Source organism: Heptranchias perlo, chromosome 27, assembly GCF_035084215.1.
Source record: "Heptranchias perlo isolate sHepPer1 chromosome 27, sHepPer1.hap1, whole genome shotgun sequence".
Classification (NCBI taxonomy): domain Eukaryota; kingdom Metazoa; phylum Chordata; class Chondrichthyes; order Hexanchiformes; family Hexanchidae; genus Heptranchias; species Heptranchias perlo.
Genome location: NC_090351.1, coordinates 40610743 through 40633678, shown reverse-complemented (window position 1 = coordinate 40633678; position 22936 = coordinate 40610743). Strand labels below are relative to the sequence as shown.

The 22936-nt window shown below is 46.2% G+C and overlaps 1 protein-coding gene across 2 annotated transcripts in view; it reads right to left on the bottom strand.

Moving 5' to 3' along the window:
• Positions 1–19006, bottom strand: part of tfeb (transcription factor EB) — a 96918-nt gene extending 77912 nt beyond the window's left edge. For both annotated transcript variants that reach the window (XM_068007747.1, XM_068007749.1), the window contains exon 1: positions 18895–19006. The gene's annotated coding sequence lies outside the window, so the exon portion shown is untranslated. The remainder of the gene's footprint in view (positions 1–18894) is intronic.
• Between the last annotated feature and the right edge of the window lie 3930 nt (positions 19007–22936).

Here is a 22936-nt window from a genome sequence, read left to right as displayed (position 1 = left end):
ATATCAGGCTCCCCCCCCCTGTCCTCCACTCCAATATCAGGCTCCCCCCCCTGTCCTCCACTCCAATATCAGGCTCCCCCCCCTGTCCTCCACTCCAATATCAGGCTCCCCCCCCTGTCCTCCACTCCAATATCAGGCTCTCCTCTGTCCTCCACTCTAATATCAGGCTCTCCTCTGTCCTCCACTCCAATATCAGGCTCTCCTCTGTCCTCCACTCCGACATCAGGCTCCCCCCTGTCCTCCACTCCGACATCAGGCTCTCCTCTGTCCTCCACTCCGACATCAGGCTCCCCTCTGTCCTCCACTCCAATATCAGGCTCTCCTCTGTCCTCCACTCCAATATCAGGCTCCCCTCTGTCCTCCACTCCAATATCAGGCTCTCCTCTGTCCTCCACTCCAATATCAGGCTCTCCTCTGTCCTCCACTCCAATATCAGGCTCTCCTCTGTCCTCCACTCCAATATCAGGCTCTCCTCTGTCCTCCACTCCAATATCAGGCTCTCCTCTGTCCTCCACTCCAATATCAGGCTCTCCTCTGTCCTCCAATCCAATATCAGGCTCTCCTCTGTCCCTCACTTTTCTGCAGCTCCCCCCATCTTACCACCCCCATCTGCTTTTAAAAAAGGTCCCACCAAATCCTTCTCTGTGACTGTGCCTTCACCTCCCCCACCCTTAACCTTGTCCGTTTTCTTTCTTCCTCCTTCCGCCATCGGCTGTGATTTCCCCCCCTTAATGTAAAGTGCTTTGAGAGGTTGTCCTGTACATGAGGGAAGCTATGGGGACTTCTCCTTCCTCTATCTCTGTTCCCCAGTGTATATTCATTTCAAGACAACCGAGTGTGAAACAGGAAGCTGACAGGCTGGAAGGGGTAGATTATTCGGGTAACAGCACCCAGAGATTGGTGTGTTGGTACCGTTATAATCTCAAAACCAAAGATATAAATCTGTGTGGATTTGACTAAGTGACAGAACTGGACACAGTGCTCAAAGTGTAGCTACACCAGAGCCCTGAACAGCTTCCTCCATCTCCAGGTTTTACTTTAGATTTATAATGAATTTCAATATAGAAAAGTGTGAGGTGGTGAATTTTGGTAGGAGAAAATAAGGGGGTCACATACTCCTTGGAAAATAAGAGTCTAAACAGGAGCAGAGGGATCGAGGGGTACAGATACACAAATCATTAAAAGGAGCAACACAGGTTAACAAGGCCATAAAAAAAGCAAACCAAACACTGGGGTTCATTTCTAGAGGAACAGAATTGAAAAGCAGAGAAGTTATGTTAAACTTGTATAGAACTTTGGTTAGGCCACACTTGGAGTACAGTGAACAGTCCTGGAATCCATATTATTAAAAGGATCCAGAGGCACTGGAGAAGGTGCAAAAAAGATTTATATGAATGATACCAGAACTGAGAAGTTACACCAATCAGGAAAGACTGAACAGGCTGGGAATTTATTCTCTAGAAAGGGGAAGGCAGAGGTCTTTAAAATTATGAAGGGTTTGATAGGGTAGACGTAGGGAAAGTGTTCCCGCTTGTGGGGGAGTCCAAAACTAGGCGTCATAAATATAAGATAGTCACTAATAAATCCAATAAGAAATTCAGGAGAAACTTCTTTACCCAGAGAGTGGTCAAAATGTGGAACTTGCTACCACAAGGAGTAGTTGAGGCGAATAGCAATATACCTTTAAAAGGAAGCTGGATAAGTATATGGAGGAGAAAGGAGTAGAAGGAGATGCTGCTGATAGGGTGAGAGGAAGTAGGGAGGGAGGAGGCTCGTGTGGAGCATAAACACCGGCACGGACCAGTCGGGCCGAATGGCCTGTTTCTGTGCTGTACATTCTATGCAATTCTCCGTAGATTCCCAGTGTTTTAAGTTTATTTTCCTGCCTGAAATCAGAATGTTTGTGCAGTGACGCCATTTGAAAGTGTTGAAAGTGCGAGAGACAAGAGCTGAAAGTTCATCAATTATTGTTGGCTGGAGATGAGACACAAATCCTGACACCTGGTCCAGCTCAAAAACATGCAAACAATAGACCCGTTAGTTTCAGACACATTATTGCCGAGGCCCAGGGAATGTCAACTGGGAAAAGACTAACCGGGTGAGGGAGGGTTATTCTGCGCTGGGACTGGGCAGGTGTGGATGTGTAATCATTTACAAGAATGGCAAAACTGCAGAAAATATCCAGGATTTCTAGTAGTTTCTCTCTCACCATTCCTGGTTTCTCCAGTCAACAAGTGAATGTGAATGGACAAGATCTATTTTTTGTGCCAATTTTTTTAAAAGCGCGCATGCACACGCACACACACACACACGCACACACACACATGCACACACACACACACAGGCTCGAGCATGGCTCTGCTTCCCTCCTTGGTTGAATAGCATGTAGGCAACTTGCTCATAAGGCTCACACGTAAAGAATGCCAACTTGGGCAGGATAATGGAGGGAAACTGATGACTGTGGAATCGGACCCCAGTTAGAGGGAGCAATGTGTGTCTGCAAACTGGGTCACTCTCCCTGACGTTTGAAATGACATTCACAATCTCCCCTGACTTTGACAGTTGTCTGTAAGACGTACCAAATGAAACTAGTGTAACAGAGATCTCTAGACTTCAAAGAGAGGGGGTTCAAGGATAACTTAGCTTTTTGGGGAACAAGATACCCACTGGACTGGAATACTTTGAGGGGGAAATTCCGTCTTATTAAAGTAGTATGTCCCCATCTCCCTTCTTTGGCCTCCAATGCTCAAACCGTTCCTACCAGATGAGGCTTGAAACAGAAACAGAAAAAGAAAGACTTGCATTTCTATCGCGCCTTTCACCACCACAGGACGTCCCAAAGCGCTTTACAACCAATTATGTACTTTTGAAGTGTATTCACTGTTGTAATGCAGGAAACGCAGCAGCCAAATTGTACACAGCAAGATCCCACAAACAGCAATGTGATAACGACCAGATAATCTGTTTTAGTGATGTTTGAGGGATAAATATTGACCAGGACACCGGGGAGAACTCCCCTGCTCTTCTTCGAAACAGTGCCATGGGATCTTTTACATCCACCTGAGGGGACAGACGGGGCCTCGGTTTAACATCTCATCCAAAAAGACGGCACCTCCGGCAGTGCAGCACTCCCTCGGTACTGCACTGGGAGTGTCAGCCTGGATATTGTGCTAAAGTCTCTGGAGTGGGACTTGAACCCACGACCTTCTGACTCAGAGGAGAGAATGCTGCCCACTGAGCCACAGATCACTCTTCACAAATTATAGGTGGCCACTATTTTTTTGTGCTCATTTTCAAACGCTTGTGCCAATCACGTCACTCCTGTTGAAACATATTGTGGCATCTCCTTCACAAAGTCAATGTGACAAGAATTACACATGTCTCCTCCAAACCGCAATGCCCCTTTAACAAGAGGAAAGTTATCACTAGATGCACAGCTACATTTGATAAGCCACGGCCTTGTATATCTTGCAGATTGTCGAGTACCTGCCCCTATATTGTTTCATTTGGGAGGAGGTAATTTTTGTTATTCTCAAGGTGAATGAGATCAGTACAGGAAAATAGAAACACCAGCCCATATCGGGCAGCTAGTCAGCTCCCTTACATTGTCCCCCGCAATCCACCTCAGTCCCCGCTCTATCCCCCCTCAGCCCCCCATAATCCCCCCCAATCCCCACTCTGTCCCCCCAATCGTCCCTCAGCTCCCCACAATCCCCGCTCTGTCACCCACAATCCTCCCTCAGCCCCCCACCTCGCACGAGGACTCCCAATGCAGCAGAGTGACATTTGTCCATTTCCCACACCAGCCATCCTGTGGAATTGCCAATTTAGGGGGTTAATTTTCTTTGGCAACGCACCAAGTTAAAGTGTGTCTGCATAAAATTCCTTTGTGTGTTAGTTAACTTGGTTAGCAACTGAATTAAATTAGCACACAAAGGAATTTTAAAAGTGCGGCAGTGAGGAAAATTCTACCTCTTATGTCTAAACTAGGGCCAGTTCTGTGCTGTGGGCCCAGAGCCTTTCAGAACTGGACTGAGAATGTCCCAAGCTCGTTTCATACTGGGGGACCTCCAGTGTAATCGCATAACACTGGGACTGGATCGGAGTGACATATTAAGGAAGCGCCACTGAAATAAAGGGGGAGGGGATTATTGTCAGTCCCATTATTAACTTTCTAAATCTGTTTTGATATTTAGAACAAATTTTTGGAAAACAATAAATATATAGTTTTGCTTTGATTTTCTTTCTGCATTTTATGCAACTGAATGAAACTTCGTACTGCCCTCACTGACTGAGGGGGACAGACCTGGAGACTTGTTAATTACATCGGGAGTCCAGCCACAATGAAATGTTTCACATTATTTGCATTAAAGTGTCAGCTTGGCTCCATTGGTAGCACTTTTACCTTTGACTCCTTTGAAGGTCATAAGTTCAAACCTCGCACATTCCAGGTTGACAATCCAGGGCAGTACTGAGCGAGTGCTGCATTGTCGGAGGTACCATCTTTAGGATGAGACATTAAACCACCTGGCTGTTGAGGTAGATGTTGAACTACTGAAAGAAGTGACGCAGATCGGGAGATTTAAGGTCGGAGGTGAGAGAGATCATCATTTAAGGTAATTGGCAAAAAAAACCAGGGCGGTGATGAGGAGAATTTCATTCCTCATGGTTTGTTCACCTCTGAGCTTTCCTCTCTGGTTCCTCCTAAGTTCCAAATTCCACCCCCCCCCCCCCCCAGGGTCGGACAGACTCTTCCTCCCCCCTGTATCTTCACTCTATTGAAATCGAGACTCATCGCACTGTTTCCAACTCAGGACCTCAAAACTGTGGAACTCCTCACCTCTCCCCGTCTTCCTCCTACAAGCTACAGGATTTTAAAACCAAAGTTCAAATTCACCAGACCGTGACTCAGAGACAGCTCATCAGGTGAGGTACAGTCTCACCTAGACCTTTGTGTGTGCTCTCCCACAGCGGCCCCTCAGATTGAGGATTTTGGGAATAACTCTGCAATTTCACCCTTGGAACTTCTTAGTGTTGGGTTGTACTGAGTGGGAACGCACCACGGGCCAACTCCCTACAAAGAGATCAGCTGCGGCTCAAATGGGTAACACTTTCATCTCGGAGTCATAAGCTCATGGTTCAAATCTCACTCCAAGGACTTGAGCACATAATCGAGGTCGATACTCCCAGTGCCGTACTGAGGGAGTGCTGCACTGTCTGAAGTGCCGTCTTTCAACTGAGACATTAAACTGAGGCCCCATCTGCCCTCTCTGGTGGACATAAAAGATCCCATGACACTATTTCGAGGAGAGCAGGGGAGTTCTCCCCGGTGTCCTGGCAGATATTTATCCCTCATCCAACATCATCAAAACAGATTATCTTTTCATTATCACATTGCTATTTGTGGGATCTTGCTGTGCACAAATTTGACTGCCGCGTTTCCTACATTACAACAGTGACTACACTTCAAGAAAGTACATAATTGGCTGTAATGTGCTTTGGGACATCCTGAGGTCATGAAAGGCGCTGTTTAAATGGGACTTCTTTTTTAAAGGCTGCCTGAAATGTGGTAACGGAGGGAATCGGTCAGGGCCAAGGCACGCAGATTCGATGGAACGGGTAAGGGGATAACCTAGCAAGAAAAATATGTTGAAAAAAAATCCCACTCAGCAGTTAAAGGCAAGGAGCACAGACACCAAAACTTACAGTCAGACAGATCGTCCCTACAGTCCCTCTCTCACTGGATGCATTGGTTATGATCTTCCAAAATTCCCTAGATTCTAGAATGGTCCCAGCGGATTGGAAGGTAGCAAATGTGTGTACCATCCACAGGATGCGCTGCAGCAACTCACCAAGGCTTCTTCGACAGTACCTCCCAAACCTGCGACCTCTACCACCTAGAAGGACAAGGGCAGCAGGCACATGGGAACAACACCACCTGCACGTTCCCCTCCAAGTCACACACCATCCCGACTTGAAAATATATCGCCGTTCCTTCATCGTCGCTGGGTCAAAATCCTGGAACTCCCTTCCTAACAGCACTGTGGGAGAACCTTCACCACACGGACTGCAGCGGTTCAAGAAGGCGGCTCACCACCACCTTCTCAAGGGCAATTAGGGATGGGCAATAAATGCCGGCCTTGCCAGCGACGCCCACATCCCATAAACGAATTTTTAAAAAGTAACCCCGCTATTCAAGAAAGGAGGGAGAGAGAAAACAGGGAACTACAGACCAGAGAGTAGGAATAAACGGGTCATTTTCAGGTTGTCAGGCTGTAACTAGTGGGGTGCTGCAAGGATCGGTGCTTGGGCCTCAGCTATTTACAATCTATATTAATGACTTAGAATAAGGGACTGAGTGTAATGTTTCCAAGTGGGAAAGTAAGCTGTGAGGAGGACACAAAGAGTCTGCAAAGGGATATAGACAGGTTAAGTGAGTGGGCAAGAAGGTGGCAGATGGAGTATAATATGGGGAAATGTGAGGTTATTCATTTTGGCAGGAAGAATAGAAAAACAGAATATTTTTTAAATGGTGAGAAACTATTAAATGTTGGTGTTCAGAGAGATTTGGGTGTCCTTGTACAAGAAACACAAAAAGTTAACATTGCCAGTACAGCAAGCAATTAGGAAGGCAAATGGCATGTTGGCCTTTATTGCAAGGGGGTTGGAGTACAAGAGTAAGGAAGTCTTACTACAATTGTACAGGGCTTAGGTGAGACCTCACCTGGAATACTGCGTACAGTTTTGGTCTCCTTATCTAAGGAAGGATATACTTGCCTTAGAGGGGGTGCAACAAAGGTTCACTAGATTGATTCCTGGGATGAGAGGGTTGTCCTATGAGGAGAGATTGAGTAGAATGGGCCTGTACTTTCTGGAGTTTAGAAGAATGAGAGGTGATCTCACTGAAACATATAAGATTCTGAGGGGGTTTGACAGGGTGGATGCTGAGAGGTTGTTTCCCTTGGCTGGAGAGTCTAGAATTAGGGGGCATAGTTTCAGGATAAGGGGTTGGCCATTTAAGACTGAGATGAGGAGGAATTTCTTCACTCAGAGTTGTGAATCTTTGGAATTCTCTACCCCAGAGGGCTGTGGATGCTCCGTCGTTGAATATGTTCAAGGCTGAGATCGATAGATTTTTGGACTTTGGGGAATCAAGGGATACGGGGATCGGGCGGGAAAGTGGAGTTGAGGTCGAAGATCAGCCATGATCTTATTGAATGGCGGAGCAGGCTCGAGGGTCCGTATAGCCTACTCCTGCTCCTATTTCTTATGTGCTTAGGAGATCCCTTAAGGAGGTCCCGAGTCCCACGTTTACATTCTGTTGGGATCACCACGTAATGGCATGGTAATTAAAGGGGCAAAATAAAATCTTGCCAAGATTTTTTTATTTGGGCTTTGGGGAAAGAGTAGGTTAGTGGGGCTAATTGAGCTGGTTAGGGCACAGTGGGCTGAATGGCCTCCTTCTGTGCTGTATGATGCTATGGTTTACAAATATACGATCCCATGCATGTTAAAAATAACACGGGCCCTTCACCCTCCCTAGAAAGACATAAAAAAAGATTTGACAAACATTTATTCATGAATGCACTGCTCCTTTAACTGCAGATATCTGCTTCAGCTCATAAACTTTTATTAGCAAACTTATCTCGACAGACAGCAACAGAAGCACTTCTGGGAATAAACTTCACACCTGCAGGAGCTGACAATCACACCCAGAAGCCTCCGGCTACTGGACAGGACCAGGATTTACAGCCTCTGTAATGTGCGATTTCACAAAGTCAAAATAATAATAATAATAGAAGATGTTAATGAAAAAAAATCAACAGGGGAGGCACACTCCAGTTCTGTCCATGTGGGGAGTCCGTAGCTGGGACCTCATCATAAACTGGAGCGACCCCTATATAAACCCCCCGAACCCCTCGATTAGATTCCAGTCTGTAACTCACTCCCGGGTATCTGCTAGTCTCTATATAACCCCCCCCCCCAATCCCCAGATTAGATCCCAGGCTGCCAGTGCCTCCCTTGATTCCTCAGTTGATGAAAGCATTTCTCAATGTACTCCTAAGCCGCACTGCTCCAGGTTTGATCAAGTCTAAACTGATTTAACTGACCTACAATTAATAATTGTATGATTTGTATCAATTGGGGTTAAACATAAGAACATAAGAAATAGGAGCAGGAGTAGGCCAATCGGCCCCTCGAGCCTGCTCCGCCATTCAATCAGATCATGGCTGATCTGATCCTAACCTCAAATTTAAATTCATGTCCAATTTCCTGCCCGCTCCCCGTAACCCCTAATTCCCTTTACTTCTAGGAAACTGTCTATTTCTGTTTTAAATTTATTTAATGATGTAGCTTCCACAGCTTCCTGGGGCAGCAAATTCCACAGACCTACCACCCTCTGAGTGAAGAAGTTTCTCCTCATCTCAGTTTTGAAAGAGCAGCCCCTTATTCTAAGATTATGCCCCCTAGTTCTAGTTTCACCCATCCTTGGGAACATCCTTACCGCATCCACCCGATCAAGCCCCTTCACAATCTTATATGTTTCAATAAGATCGCCTCTCATTCTTCTGAACTCCAATGAGTAGAGTCCCAATCTACTCAACATCTCCTGATATGTCCACCCCCTCATCCCCGGGATTAACCAAGTGAACCTTCTTTGTACTGCCTCGAGAGCAAGTATGTCTTTTCTTAGGGTGGTGGGTATCGATTGGGGACGCTCTCGTATTCTTTTTATAGGAGAGTTTATCTAGGGTGTGTGCAAGAGGAAACTCTGTGAATAAAGACTTGGAAGCAACTAAAGACCGATGAGAATTTAAGAGGCATGGTTAGTAAGTTTGCAGATGACACCAAGATTGGTGGCATTGTGGACAGTGAAGAAGGTTATCTAGGATTGCAATGGGATCTTGATAAATTGGGCCAGTGGGCCGATGAATGGCAGATGGAGTTTAATTTAGATAAATGTGAGGTGATGCATTTTGGGAGATCGAATCGGGCCAGGACCTACTCCGTTAATGGTAGGGCGTTGGGGAGAGTTATAGAACAAAGAGATCTAGGAGTACAGGTTCATAGCTCCTTGAAAGTGGAGTCACAGGTGGATAGGGTGGTGAAGAAGGCATTCGGCATGCTTGTTACATTGGTCAGAACATTGAATACAGGAGTTGGGATGTCTTGTTGAAGTTGTACAGGACATTGGTAAGGCTACACTTGGAATACTGTGTACAGTTCTGGTCACCCTATTATAGAAAAGATATTATTAAACTAGAAAGAGTGCAGAAAAGATTTACTAGGATGCTACCAGGACTTGATGGTTTGACTTATAGGGAGAGGTTAGATAGACTGGGACTTTTTTCCCTGGAGAGTAGGAGGTTTAGGGGTGATCTTATAGAAGTCTATAAAATAATGAGGGGCATAGATAAGGTAGATAGTCAAAATCTTTTCCCAAAGGTAGGGGAGTCTATAACGAGGGGACATAGATTTAAGGTGAGAGGGGAGAGATACAAAAGGGTCCAGAGGGGCAATTTTTTTCACTCAAAGGGTGGTGAGTGTCTGGAACGAGCTGCCAGAGGCAGTCGTAGAGGCGGGTACAATTTTGTCTTTTAAAAAGCATTTGGACAGTTACATGGGTAAGATGGGTATAGAGGGATATGGGCCAAGTGCAGGCAATTGGGACTAGCTTAGTGGTATAAACTGGGCGACATGGACATGTTGGGTCGAAGGGCCTGTTTCCATGTTGTAACTTCTATGATTCTCTAGTGTTCTTTCCTTCACCACACTGCTATCCAGTTTTAACAACAATTGCCCTGAGCCCTCCTGCACAGCCAATTTTGCCACCTTTCCCACAGGAGCCCAAGGATTCCCTCTTTCGCTTCCCTTCAAAATAAACAATTCCTGAAAAAACGAAGAAGTAATGACAAATCCAGGTATACACATGCATTTTATAAATCTAGCAGGCTCCCTTCGTACTTCAAAACGTCAAAAGTATAAAACAAAAGACAAAGAAAGGCAATCTCCTGCTGGTTTCTTATGACCTGGAGCCAGGAATTGACAGCCAATCTGCAAGCTTCGTTCAGCAAACGGCAAATAACCTCTAACTGATCTCCGAATGTGACCATCTAGCAGCAATTAATCTCTAAATGACCTCAGGGATTGGCCTATTTACAGCAATTAGACTTTGCCACCTTAAAGGGAGGGGCCAGGTAACACAGTTCCATCTCAACTGCAAAATAATATATTGTGCGTTGCACAAAGTGACGCCCCCCTCTCTCGTGAGTATAAAACAGCATAGCGTCTGGATTAATGGGAGCAATGCCACGGGAGACCTCCTAGTGCAATGTAAAATGTATTGAGAGCAATATCTCCTCTCCACCCACAATTCTTCTGTGAACTTGTGGATGATCCATAAATTTACCCTCCCCAACTCCGCACCCTCTATATTTGTTTTTAATAAATATATGGATATATTTTGGTTTAAACAGTGAACACTGGTGTTATAATGGTCAGAAGGCAGATGTTACTGAGCCCGACAGTGTGAAGGATCCTAAATAACATTGGTGAGTGGAGCCCGTACCACGGGCAGGAAGTGTTGACCCCACGTGTTACCATAGTGACCTCGCTTAGTTAACGCATCGGAGCCAATCCCGCCGGTTGCTGATGTCGTCGGACATCGATTTTTAAAAATAGGAATGGATAAAATGTAGGATTTAAAGACCATTCGCTCAATGGCCCATTTGGTAAATGCACCAGGCTGTGTGGAACGGAGCCACAGAGCAGGCCAGGACCAATCCCCAGTCTATGAAGGGGTCAGTATGCACACGGTACATGGTCTCAGCATCCTGGGCTGGAGAGGGGAAAATAATCAGCCAGGGCTCCTGTTCCTGATACTATCCAGTGACTCCCGCTGGACAGTGTGTGTGGATATCACAGTGAGGCTCAGCCTGTTTCCATGGTTGAATAGCCTGATTCCCTCCAGTATCCAATCGTTGCTTGGATACTGGAGGGAACTCACAATCCATGGAACTGTGCCTCAGGAGGTACTGTCAATACCTGCTGGGGGTCCCGGGAGTGCGCCACTATTTGCAGGGGGGTCCCGGGAGTGCGCCACTATTTGCAGGGGGGTCCCGGGAGTGCGCCACTATTTGCAGGGGGGTCCCAGGAGTGCGCCACTATTTGCAGGGGGGTCCCAGGAGTGCGCCACTATTTGCAGGGGGGTCCCAGGAGTGCGCCACTATTTGCAGGGGGGTCCCAGGAATGCACCACTATTTGCAGGGGGGTCCCGGGAATACGCCACTATTTGCGGGGGGGGGTCCCGGGAATGCGCCACTATTTGCAAGGGGGGGGTCCCGGGAGTGCACCACTATTTGCAGGGGGGTTCCCGGGAATGTGCCACTATTTGCAGGGGGGGTCCCGGGAGTGCGCCACTATTTGCAGGGGGGGTCCCGGGAGTACGCCACTATTTGCAGGGAGGGGGGGTCCCGGGACTGCGCCACTATTTGCGGGGGGTCCCGGGAGTGCGCCACCATTTGCAGGGGGGTCCTGGGAGTGTGCCATTATTTGCAGGCGGGGTCCCGGGAGTGCGCCATTATTTGCAGGGGATTGTGGACTGGTGTCTATACTAACGAGGTCCCTGGGAGCATGGCAATATTTACACAGAGGCACCCCAGGACTGCACTGCCAATGTTTGCAGGGGATCCTGAGGGTCACCAGACGTGCATTAATATTTGGGGGGCCAAGGAGTGAATAATATTTATGGGGAAGCTCTCCCACACTGAAAAATTTGAAAGCCACTGCTTTGATTGGATTTACTGTCCTTGCTATATGTAAGTCATGTGCAGCTGTAGCACTGATATTGTGTACAGTAAACACTCAGCACGTTAACACCCATTCACATTGTGCAAATATACACATTAACACATACAATACTCAAGGAATCAGAAAAAAACCCACATTAATTTTTAATCACGATGCCATTACTGTTTTCATTTTTTCTCCAAAGATCACATTGTGTTGGGTAAATTGCATCAACAACTTGGTAGCAAAGTGGCTTTGAAAGTAAAGGACTTGCATTTATTTAGCGCCTTTCACAACCTCAGGACATCCCAAAGCTCTTTACAGCCAATGGAGTACTTTTGACATGCAGTCATGGTTGTAATGTATTTGCACACACCAAGCGCCCAGCAACAGCAATGTGATAGTGACCAGATAATCTGTTTTAGTGATGTTGGTTGAGGGATAAATATTGGCCCAGGACACCGGGGAGAACTCCCCTGCTCTTCTTCAAATAGTGTCCGTAGGATCTTTTACATCCACGAGAGGACAGATGGGGCCTCGATTTAACGTCTTATCTGAGAGACAGCACCTCCAACAGTGCAGCACTGCACTGGCGTCAACCTGGATTATGTGCTCAAGTCTCTGGAGTGGGACTCAAACCCACGACCTTCTGACTCAAAGGCGAGAGTGATACCCACTGGGCCAAGGCTGACGCAGAGTTCGCCTGCTCACTGGAATATTTTCTGCATTTGATATCCTGATATAAATCCATTGCAGCTCTGTGAAGCAAGCAATGGACATTCTCTTCACCCAGGTGAAGGCTGGCCCAATACCCCTTCCTCAATCAATTTTTCTCCTACTCTCCCAAAGATGCTCACTCATCCTGGGATACAGCTCAAAGGTGCCTCGCTCAAATGGCCGTAATTCATTCCTGAGCCTGTACAGTGTTGGCCAACTATTCATTGGAACAGGAGTAGGCCATTCAGCTCCTCGATCCTGTTCCACCATTCAATGAGATTATGGTCGCTCTGTATCCTAACTCCATCCACCTGCCTTGGTACCATATCCCTTAATACCCTGGGCTAGCAAAAATCTATCAATCTCAGGTTTAAAATTATTAATAGAGCATCTACTGCTTTTTGTGGGAGAGAGTTTCCACACTTCTACCACCCTTTGTGTGAAGAAATGTTTCCAAACTTCTCTCCTGAATGGCCTGGCTCTGATTTTAAGGTTACGTCCCCTTGTCCTAGACTCCCCCCACCAGCAGAAAAAGTTTCTCTCCATCTACCCTATCAATTCCTTTCAAAATCCTAAAAACCTCAATCAAATCACCCCTTAACCTTCTATAATTCAGGGAATACAAGCATGGTTTGTGTAATCTCACCTCATAATTTAACCCTTTGGGCCCTGGTAACATTCTGGTGAATCTGCGCTGCACTCCTTCCAAGGCCAATATATCCTTTCTAAGGTGCGGTGCCCAGAACTGCACACAGTGCTCCAGATGTGGTCTAACCAGGGCTTTGTAAAGCTGGAGCAAAACTTCCTTCCCTTTATATTCTAGCCCTCTGGTTATAAAGGCTAACATTCCATTAGCCTTTTTGATTATTTTTTGTATCTGACTCTTTGACCAAAGAAGTATTACATTTCAGCCCAGTTCTGTCCTCACACATGCACTTTCCATCAGGGGTCACTGGACAATGACCAGGAGCAGGAACCATGGCTGTTCCCCCCACCACACCTCCCCCAGCCCAAACGTAGCACCCCAAGCTGTGATTAGCTAACTCAGTCCCTACCCGGTACAGAAGCTGGGACATTCCTACTCTGCATGGCTCAGTCCCACAATCAGACCAGGCCCCTCAGAATTTTAAACCACTCTGAAAAATCACATTTTTGAATAACTTTCCATTACACTGTTCTCCCTGAGTTGATAAGTCTTAGCGAGATCATTTCAGTTACACCGTTAAAAACACCCATCACTGGAGGAGGACAGCTCTTCTGTGATTCTCCATTTCAGTTCCCCTAACTTTGAATATGACTCAGGCCGTGTCTGCCTTTTCCGATGGATTAAAGGATCTCACAGTATTACTGGAGGAGCAGGGAGTTCTCTTGGTGTCCTGGCCAACAGTCCTCCCTCAACCAAAAACAGAATCATTCATCTCATAAGAAACAGAAGCAGGAGTAGGCCATTCAGCCCCTCCAGCCTGCTCCGCCATTCAATAAGATCATGGCTGATCTTCGCCCACAATTCCACTTTCCCACCCAATCCCCATATCCCTTGATTCCCCTCGAGTCCAAAAATCTATTGATCTCAGTCTTGAATATATTCAACGACTGAGCACCACAGCCCTCTGGGGTAGAGAATTCCAAAGATTCACAACTCTCTGAGTGAAGACATTCCTCCTCATCTCAGTCTTAAATGGCCGACCCCTTATCCTGAGACTATGTCCCCTAGTTGTAAATTCTCCAGCCTGGGGAAACAACCTCTCAGCATCTACCCTGTCAAGACCCCTCAGAATCTTGTGTGTTTCAATGAGATCACCTCTCATTCTTCTAAACTCCAGAGAGTACAGGCCCATTCTACTCAATCTCTTCTCATAGGACAACCCTCCCATCCCAGGAATCAATCTAGTGAACCTTCGTTGCACCGCCTCTAAGGCAAGTATATCCCTCCTTAGGTAAGGAGACCAAAACTGTACACAGTACTCCAGCTGAGGTCTCACCAAAGCCCTGTACAACTGTAGTAAGACTTCCTTGCTCTTGTACTCCAACCCCCTTGCAATAAAGGCCAACATACCATTTGCCTTCCTAATTGCTTGCTGTACCTCCATGCTAACTTTTTGTGTTTCTTGTACAAGGACACCCAAATCTCTCTGAACACCAACATTTAATAGTTTCTCACTATTTAAAAAATATTCTGTTTGTCTATTCTTCCTACCCAAGTGAATAACCTCACATTTCCCCACATTATACTCCATCTGCCACCTTCTTGCCCACTCACTTAACCTGTCTATATCCCTTTGCAGACTCTTTGTGTCCTCCTCATAGTTTACTTTCCCACCTAGCTTTGTATCATCTGCAAACTTGGATACATTACACTCGGTCCCTTCATCTAAGTCATTAATATAGATTGTAAATAGCTGAGGCCCAAGCACCGATCCTTGCGGCACCCCACCAGTTACAGCCTGACAACCTGAGAATGACCTGTTTATTCCTACTCTCTGTTTCCTGTCCATTAACCAATCCTCTATCCATGCTAATATATTACCCTCAACCACATAAGCCCTTATCTTGTGTAACAACCTTTTGTGTGGCACCTTATTGAATGCCTTTTGAAAATCCAAATATACGACATCCACTGGTTCCCCTTTGTCTACCCTGCTAGTTTTATCCTTAAAAAACACCAACAGATTTGTCAAACACGATTTCCCTTTCATAAAACCATGTTGACTCTGCCTAATCATATTATGATTTTCTAAGTGCCCTGTTACCACTTCCTTAATAATAGATTCCAGCATTTTCCCAACGACTGATGTCAGGCTAACTGGCCTGTAGTTCCCTGTTTTCTCTCTCCCTCCTTTCTTGGATAGCGGGGTTACATTTGTTACCTTCCAATCCGCTGGGACCGTTCTAGAATCTAGGGAATTTTGGAAGATCACAACCAATGCATCCACTATCTCTGCAGCCACCTCTTTTAGAACCCTCGGATGTGGGCCATCAGGTCCAGGGGATTTATTGGCTTTTAGTCCCATTAGTTTCTCCAGTGCTTTTTCTCTACTGATATTAATTACTTTAAGTTCCTCACTCTCATTAGACCCTTGGTTCCCCACTATCTCTGGTATGCTTTTTGTGTCTTCTACTGTGAAGATATAAAATATTTATTTAACATTTCTGCCATTTCCTTATTCTCCATTATAATTTTGCCTGTCTCAGCCTCTCAAGGGACCAATGTTTACTTTTGCTAATCTCTTCCTTTTTACATACTTGTAGAAGCTCTTACAATCTGTTTTTATATTTCTTGCTAGTTTATTTTCATATTCTATTTTCTCCCTTTTTATCAATTTTTTGGTCATCCTTTGCTGGTTTCTAAAACTCTCCTGATCCTCAGGCTTACTACTCTTCTTGGTAACATTATAGGCCTCTTCTTTTAATCTAATATTATCCTTAACTCCTTATTTAGCAACGGATGAATCACTTTTCCCATGGAGTTTTTATTTCTCAGTGGAATGTATATTCGTTGAGAATATTGAAATATTTCTTTAAGTGTTTGCCATTTGTAAATAGCTGAGACCCAAGCACTGTTCCTTGCAGCACTCCACTAGTTACAGCCTGCCAACCTGAAAATGACCCATTCTCATTCCAGTGTGTGTGTGTGTGTGTGTGTGTGTTGTGACATTTGCTGACATTCAGCAGTCACTGCACTCCAAAACATAATTAATTGATTGAATGCTTTGAGAAAGTTTGATCTAAGACCATATATAATTACCAGTACTGTAACACTTTTTAAAAATGTACAAAGTTCAGCAATAAACTGCAGAAGTTAAATCGCACAAACTAATACCAAACACCAATATTTTTTTTAAATGGAACGAGGATGAGTTTTCTCAATTATTCCTCGAGAATTTCACTGAAAATTATCTATTCCTCATCTCAGTTGGGATAAAAGAGACTGCAATATCCCTGGGGTACGGAGGGGATTGAAAAAATGAGCTAGCGCTCACTAGAGGTGTTCAAAATTATGAGGGGTTTTGATAGGGTAAAAAAGAGAAACTGTTTCCACTGGCAGGAGGGTCGGTAACCAGAGGACACAGATTTAAGGTGATCGGCAAAAGAGCCAGAGGGAGAAGAGGGGAATTTTTTTACGCCACGAGTTGTTATGATTTGGAATGCGCTGCCTGAAAGGGCAGTGAAAGCAGATTCAATAATAACTTTCAAAATGGGAATTGGATAAATACTTGAAGGGAAAAATTTGCAGGGTGATGGGGAAAGAACAGGGGAGTGCTCTAATTGGATAGCTCTTTCAAAGAGCCGGCACAGGCACGATGGACCGAATGGCCTCCTTCTGTGCTATAAGATTCTATTTTCATGCTCCTGCTCACTACCCGGGTTCTGAGAGAGTGTGGGCATTGGGCGAAGATGGGACCGAGCTTGGCTGTGGTGCCTGCCATTGTCAAATAGCCTTCTGAAACTCACTGTCAGTTCAGACTTGGGTGAGGAATCAGAGGACAGCTCGCAACTGTGGAGCCCCTGCAAGGAGTCAACACCTGCAGGAGCAGAGGGAAAGGGGAAACAACATAGTTGACCAGCAGTACTGCAAGTCAATGTCAGAATGACAGACAGGTTAGTGCAGAGTGAGGCCACTGGGAACTCTTTGCTCCTCCTCACAGAGAAATCTACAAACCCCCATCGCAGCATCCAATTACGTCTTGAATGAGTTCAGAGTTCTCACCTCCACTCTCCTACCTGAAGCCCACCCCAGGTATCAATCCCTCCGTGTGAAGAAGGGCCTCCTGATATCAGTCTTGTTCTTGCCTTTAACCGTTTCTCCCCTTGTGCTGCAGTCAAGGTTTAACTTGAAGTAGTGACTCAGGGTTAACCTTTTCTACTCCTCTTAGTACTTCATGATCAGGCACTAAACCGAGGCGTCTGCCCTCTCTGGTAAAAGGTTCCATGGCCACTATTTCGAAGAAGAGCAGGGGAGTTCTCCCTGGTGTCCTGGTCAATATTTATCCCTCAACCAACATCATTAAAATAGATTATAGGAATATCGGAATTGCTGGATGAGAAAAGACCAAGGTCCATCGAGTTCACCTTCTATCATCCTGGTGGTTGCAACGATAATCGAGTTATTGACTAATCACAGCAATCAATCTCTATCAATAAGTCTCCAACAGACCCAGACAAGAGGTGAGGAAACCCCCAGTGGTGGAGAGATTTGGGAACCACAGAAACATAGAAAATAGGAGCAAGAGTAGGCCATTCGGCCCTTCGGGCCTGCTCCGCCATTCAAAATGATCATGGCTGATCGTCTAACTCAGTACCCTGTTCCTGCTTTTTCCCCCATATCCCTTCATCCCTTTAGCATTAAGTTCAAAGTCACCTGTTCCTCCCAAGCCTGTTACATGCACCACATGTCATGTCTCAAATTACTCATGTACTGTATCACATAATGTTATTTTCTGTAAGAAATCTAATTATCTCGTCATTTATCTCATTGCTGATTGTGGGATCTTGCTGTGCACAAATTGGCTGCTGCCTTTACCTACATTACAACTTGAAACATTTGCCTGAGGAAGGAGAAAATCTCCGAAAGCTTGTGAATTTAAAATAAAATTGCTGGACTATAACTTGGTGTTGTAAAATTGTCTACATTACAACAGTGATTATACTTCAAAAGTAGTTAGGTGGTGAAAGGCGCTATATAAATGCAGGTCTTTTATTTAAGGTCCTCTCTCACTGGCCTGAAAGATTTTCTAACCTCTCATAACCTCTGACACGAGGGATCGGCCCTAAACTGGAACAAATCTTCTGCAATGTCCTAGGAATTTCAATGAAAATTAAATAACTTGCTGGAATTTGGCAAACGGGGCGAGGGAAGGAAGGAGTGTCACATTTACAGACGGTCCGATCGGCCTGTCCTTGTATTAAAATGAAGCTTTCTCCGAACAACTGTCTGTAGAGGTCGCTGCCTTTTATCCATGTATTAGATGTGAGCCATCTTGTGGGGATATAAATAGTCCACGGTCGGAATTTCGGGTTTGTAAACAGTAAGCAGATGAAACAACAGAAGGGCAACTCATTTCTCAACATTCCGCTCTCTAACTTTTTCATCATGCTGCAATTCCTTGTAATATATATTTATTTATCATCAATTGCTCAGTCCCGTGCCGGTTTTAAATCGCCCCTGAAGTTTTATCTACTTTGCAAGTTGACCTTAATTTCGCAAAACAGTCGAGGACAATAATAAAAACAGGTCTAAAAATAAAGGTTACTCTTTCTGGCAACATTGTAACGGCGCTGGTTACACCAGCAATGTAGCCAATTACTTTGGTTACAATGTATCCCGAGTGTAGCAGTTTCTACTCCTTGGACTTCAAAACAATTATATTTAAATCAGCGATCACTTACCCGGTGAAGGTCAGGCGGACGGGCTGTCACAGCGGGTGCTGTTCGGAGGCTGGAGTTTTGATTCCTGTCCCTCACCGCCAGGGAAAGTGGCTTTTACTGAAACTGACGCAGTTTTTACCCCTCTCGCTGATCGGAGTCAGTTTCTGTCACCTGCGGTCACGGCTGACAACACAGGCCAGGCGGCGAGGGATGCTGGGGATTGTAGTCCATCCCGGGGAACAAACACACAGGGGCACGATTACAGGGCTGTATACACACAGGGACACGATTACAGGGCTGTATACACACAGGGACACGATTACAGGGCTGTATATACACAAGGACACAACTGCAGGACTATATACACAGAGACACAACTGCAGGGCTGTACATACACAGGGACACAACTACAGGGCTGTATATACACAGAGACACAACTGCAGGGCTGTATATACACAGGGGCACGATTACAGGGCTGTATATACACAGGGGCACGATTACAGGGCTGTATACACACAGGGACACAATTACAGGGCTGTATATACACAAGGACACAACTACAGGACTATATACACAGAGACACAACTGCAGGGCTGTATATATACAGGGACACAACTACAGGGCTGTATATACACAGAGACACAACTGCAGGGCCGTATATACACAGGGACACAACTACAGGGCTGTATATACACAGGAACACGATTTCAGGGCTGTATAAACACAGGGGCAATGATGATGAATTATGATGGGCATAATATCCAAACCTAACAATCCCTGTTGTGCATCTTCATCACAGACACAAGCCCAATGTTTACCCCTCTTCCCCTGAAGGCACTGACTCATGCTGGGGTACAGTTGCGGTACACTTGTGATACAGTTGGGTACACTTGTGGTACAGTCCGGGTATACTTGGGGAACAGTTGGGGTACACTAATGGTACAGTCGGGGTACACTTGTGGTACACTAGTGGTACAGTCGGGGTACACTTGTGGTACACTAATGGTACAGTCGGGGTACACTTGTGGTACACTAGTGGTACAGTCAGGGTACACTTGTGGTACACTAGTGGTACAGTCGGGGTACACTTGTGGTACACTAGTGGTACAGTCGGGGTACACTTGTGGTACACTAGTGGTACAGTCGGGGTACACTTGTGGTACACTAGTGGTACAGTCGGGGTACACTTGTGGTACACTAGTGGTACAGTTGTACAGATGCTGACTGCCCTCTCCTACTTCAACCAAATGTCCATTTTTCATGTGTGGGCTTAGAGAGATAAAAGCTGATTTTAACTCGGGGCGGGAATCGGTGGAGTGCAGGGTCCCAAGCGGTCAGCAAACCATCCGGCCCCCCCCCCCCCCGGCAAGATCCAACACTGATTCCCACCCCCCCCACCCCAAGCCGGCAAGCGGGGGTCAAGCTGCTGCCGGGAACCCACAGAAAGGAAAGTACGGATTTGTGGGGTGGAGGGGTGTCGGTAAGTCCGTGATCAGGGGGGAGGGGAGGAATTCCGGGGCAGGGGAGGCCGGAAGGAGACTCTCCTACTCCCCTGCCCCACAAGGAACCTTTAAAAATGTGACTGACGGGTTGGGGGCTGTGAAGGCCTTAATTGGACCCACGGTTAAAATGGCATCATCGGTTAGGCAAGTAAAAATGGTGGGGGCCAGGAATGTGGTACAAACCCCCCCCATCTTATCCGCCTGGCGGGATCAATGCGATTGGGAAACCCTGTGTTGATCTTGTCCCCACCGGACACAAACCCGCTCATAAACGCGCGCTTGCCAGCTCGAATCGCGGGACCGCCATCAGGAGTGGGAACCTTGGTTGGATTTCCCCCCCCCTCTAACCCACGAGCACTGAGGCCAATTATAGTAACTCCAACATCCAATCCCCAACTCCCAACCCCCAAAAAATGAGATCAGTCAGCTCAGTACAGACCGGGAATCGAACCTGGGATCTTCCGAATCTTTATTCATCAGCTCCTGGATAAACATAGAAACATAGAAAATAGGAGCAAGAGTAGGCCATTCGGCCCTTCGGGCCTACTCTGCCATTCAAAATGATCATGGCTGATCGTCTAACTCAGTACCCTGTTTCCGCTTTTTCCCATATCCCTTGATCCCTTTAGCATTAAGAAATATATCTATCTCCTTCTTGAATACATCTAATGACTTGGCCTCCACTGCCTTCTGTGGTAGAGAATTCCACAGGTTCACCACCCTCTGAGTGAAGAACTTGCAATTAAACATTTTAATTTGACAATTTTTTTTTTTATTCGTTCATGGGATGTGGGCGTCGCTGGCAAGGCCGGCATTTATTGCCCATCCCTAATTGCCCTCGAGAAGGTGGTAGTGAGCCGCCTTCTTGAACCGCTGCAGTCCATGTGGTGAAGGTTCTCCCACAGTGCTGTTAGGAAAGGAGTTCCAGGATTTTGACCCAGCGACGATGAAGGAACGGCGATATATTTCCAAGTCAGGATGGTGTGTGACTTGGAGGGGAACGTGCAGGTGGTGTTGTTCCCATGCGCCTGCTGCTCTTGTCCTTCTAGGTGGTAGAGGTCGCGGGTTTGGGAGGTGCTGTCGAAGAAGCTTTGGCGAGTTGCTGCAGTGCTTCCTGTGGATGGTACACACTGCAGCCACAGTGCGCCGGTGGTGAAGGGAGTGAATGTTTAGGGTGGTGGATGGGGTGCCAATCAAGCGGGCTGCTTTATCTTGGATGGTGTCGAGCTTCTTGAGTGTTGTTGGAGCTGCACTCATCCAGGCAAGTGGAGAGTATTCCATCACACTCCTGACTTGTGCCTTGTAGATGGTGGAAAGGCTTTGGGGAGTCAGGAGGTGAGTCACTCGCCGCAGAATACCCAGCCTCTGACCTGCTCTCATAGCCACAGTATTTATGTGGCTGGTCCAGTTAAGTTTCTGGTCAATGGTGACCCCCAGGATGTTGATGGTGGGGGATCCCTGTCTAAACTCAATCTTCCGGCCTCTCTGTTTGGTTGCACAGTGGTAGGTGGAATGGGGAAGGGGGAAAGTAATTGACATGTTAGGGAGGGATCGTGCCCAGAGATAGTCCCTTCCTTTGGGCTCCACTCATATGTCTGACCGTATGATTAAGGGTCTTTGTGATCAAGTTAATTGTTAATTTTCAAATCAGCTTATGCTCCTAGAGATCTGCAAAACCCTCACTATAGGAGCTCCACCTTAGAATTATTGTCCCGATAAAGCATTTGGCATTAATACCTGAGGGACGATAGCAACAGAGAGCTAACAGCTGGGGCTGGTGGGCGAGACTCGATGCCAGTAATTTGGAGAATCGGCCCTTTGGTGTTTAACATAACTTTTGTTATGACTTTTAAAAATTGTACAGGTTGCTGCAAGAATCATAGGGCGCCAAATTGGGCCATCTAGCGCCCGTTGTTTCGGTGCTATGCGGCCTTCTGGATAGCCAAGATGGCATCTTGGTAAAGGGTTTAGCGCACTCACAAATAACAAACACCAGCATCGTGTAAAGTAGAGAGAATATGCGTTTGATCAGTGCGCAATACTGATTTAAAGTGATACACGCCATTTTGGGACTTAACGCTCCACTCAACGCACTGTCTTAACCGCGACCATCTAAACATGTCTTAGAGTGCCTGGAGGGCCACACCAGCGCTATTTAAAGGGACCACGCAGGATTTACAGATTAGTTGCTGGATTATTGCTTTTGGCTGTCGAGACATTTGTAACTGTGTTTGGAGGTCTCCTGTACTTGAATACTAGGACGCGGGGACATAGCCTAACATTTAGAGCCAGGACGTGCAGGAGTGAAGTTAGGAAACGCTTCTACACGCAAAGGGTGGGAGACGTTTGGAACTCTCTTCTGCAAACGGCAGCTGATGCTAGCTCACTTGTGAATTTTAAATCTGAGATTGATAGATTTCTGTGAACCAAGGGTATTAAGGGATATGGGGCTAAGGCAGGTATATGGAGTTAGGTCACAGCTCTACCGTGATCTCATTGAATGGCGGTACAGGTTCCAGGCTAAATGCCACTGCCACTTGCTGCCTCCTGTTATGCAAGAA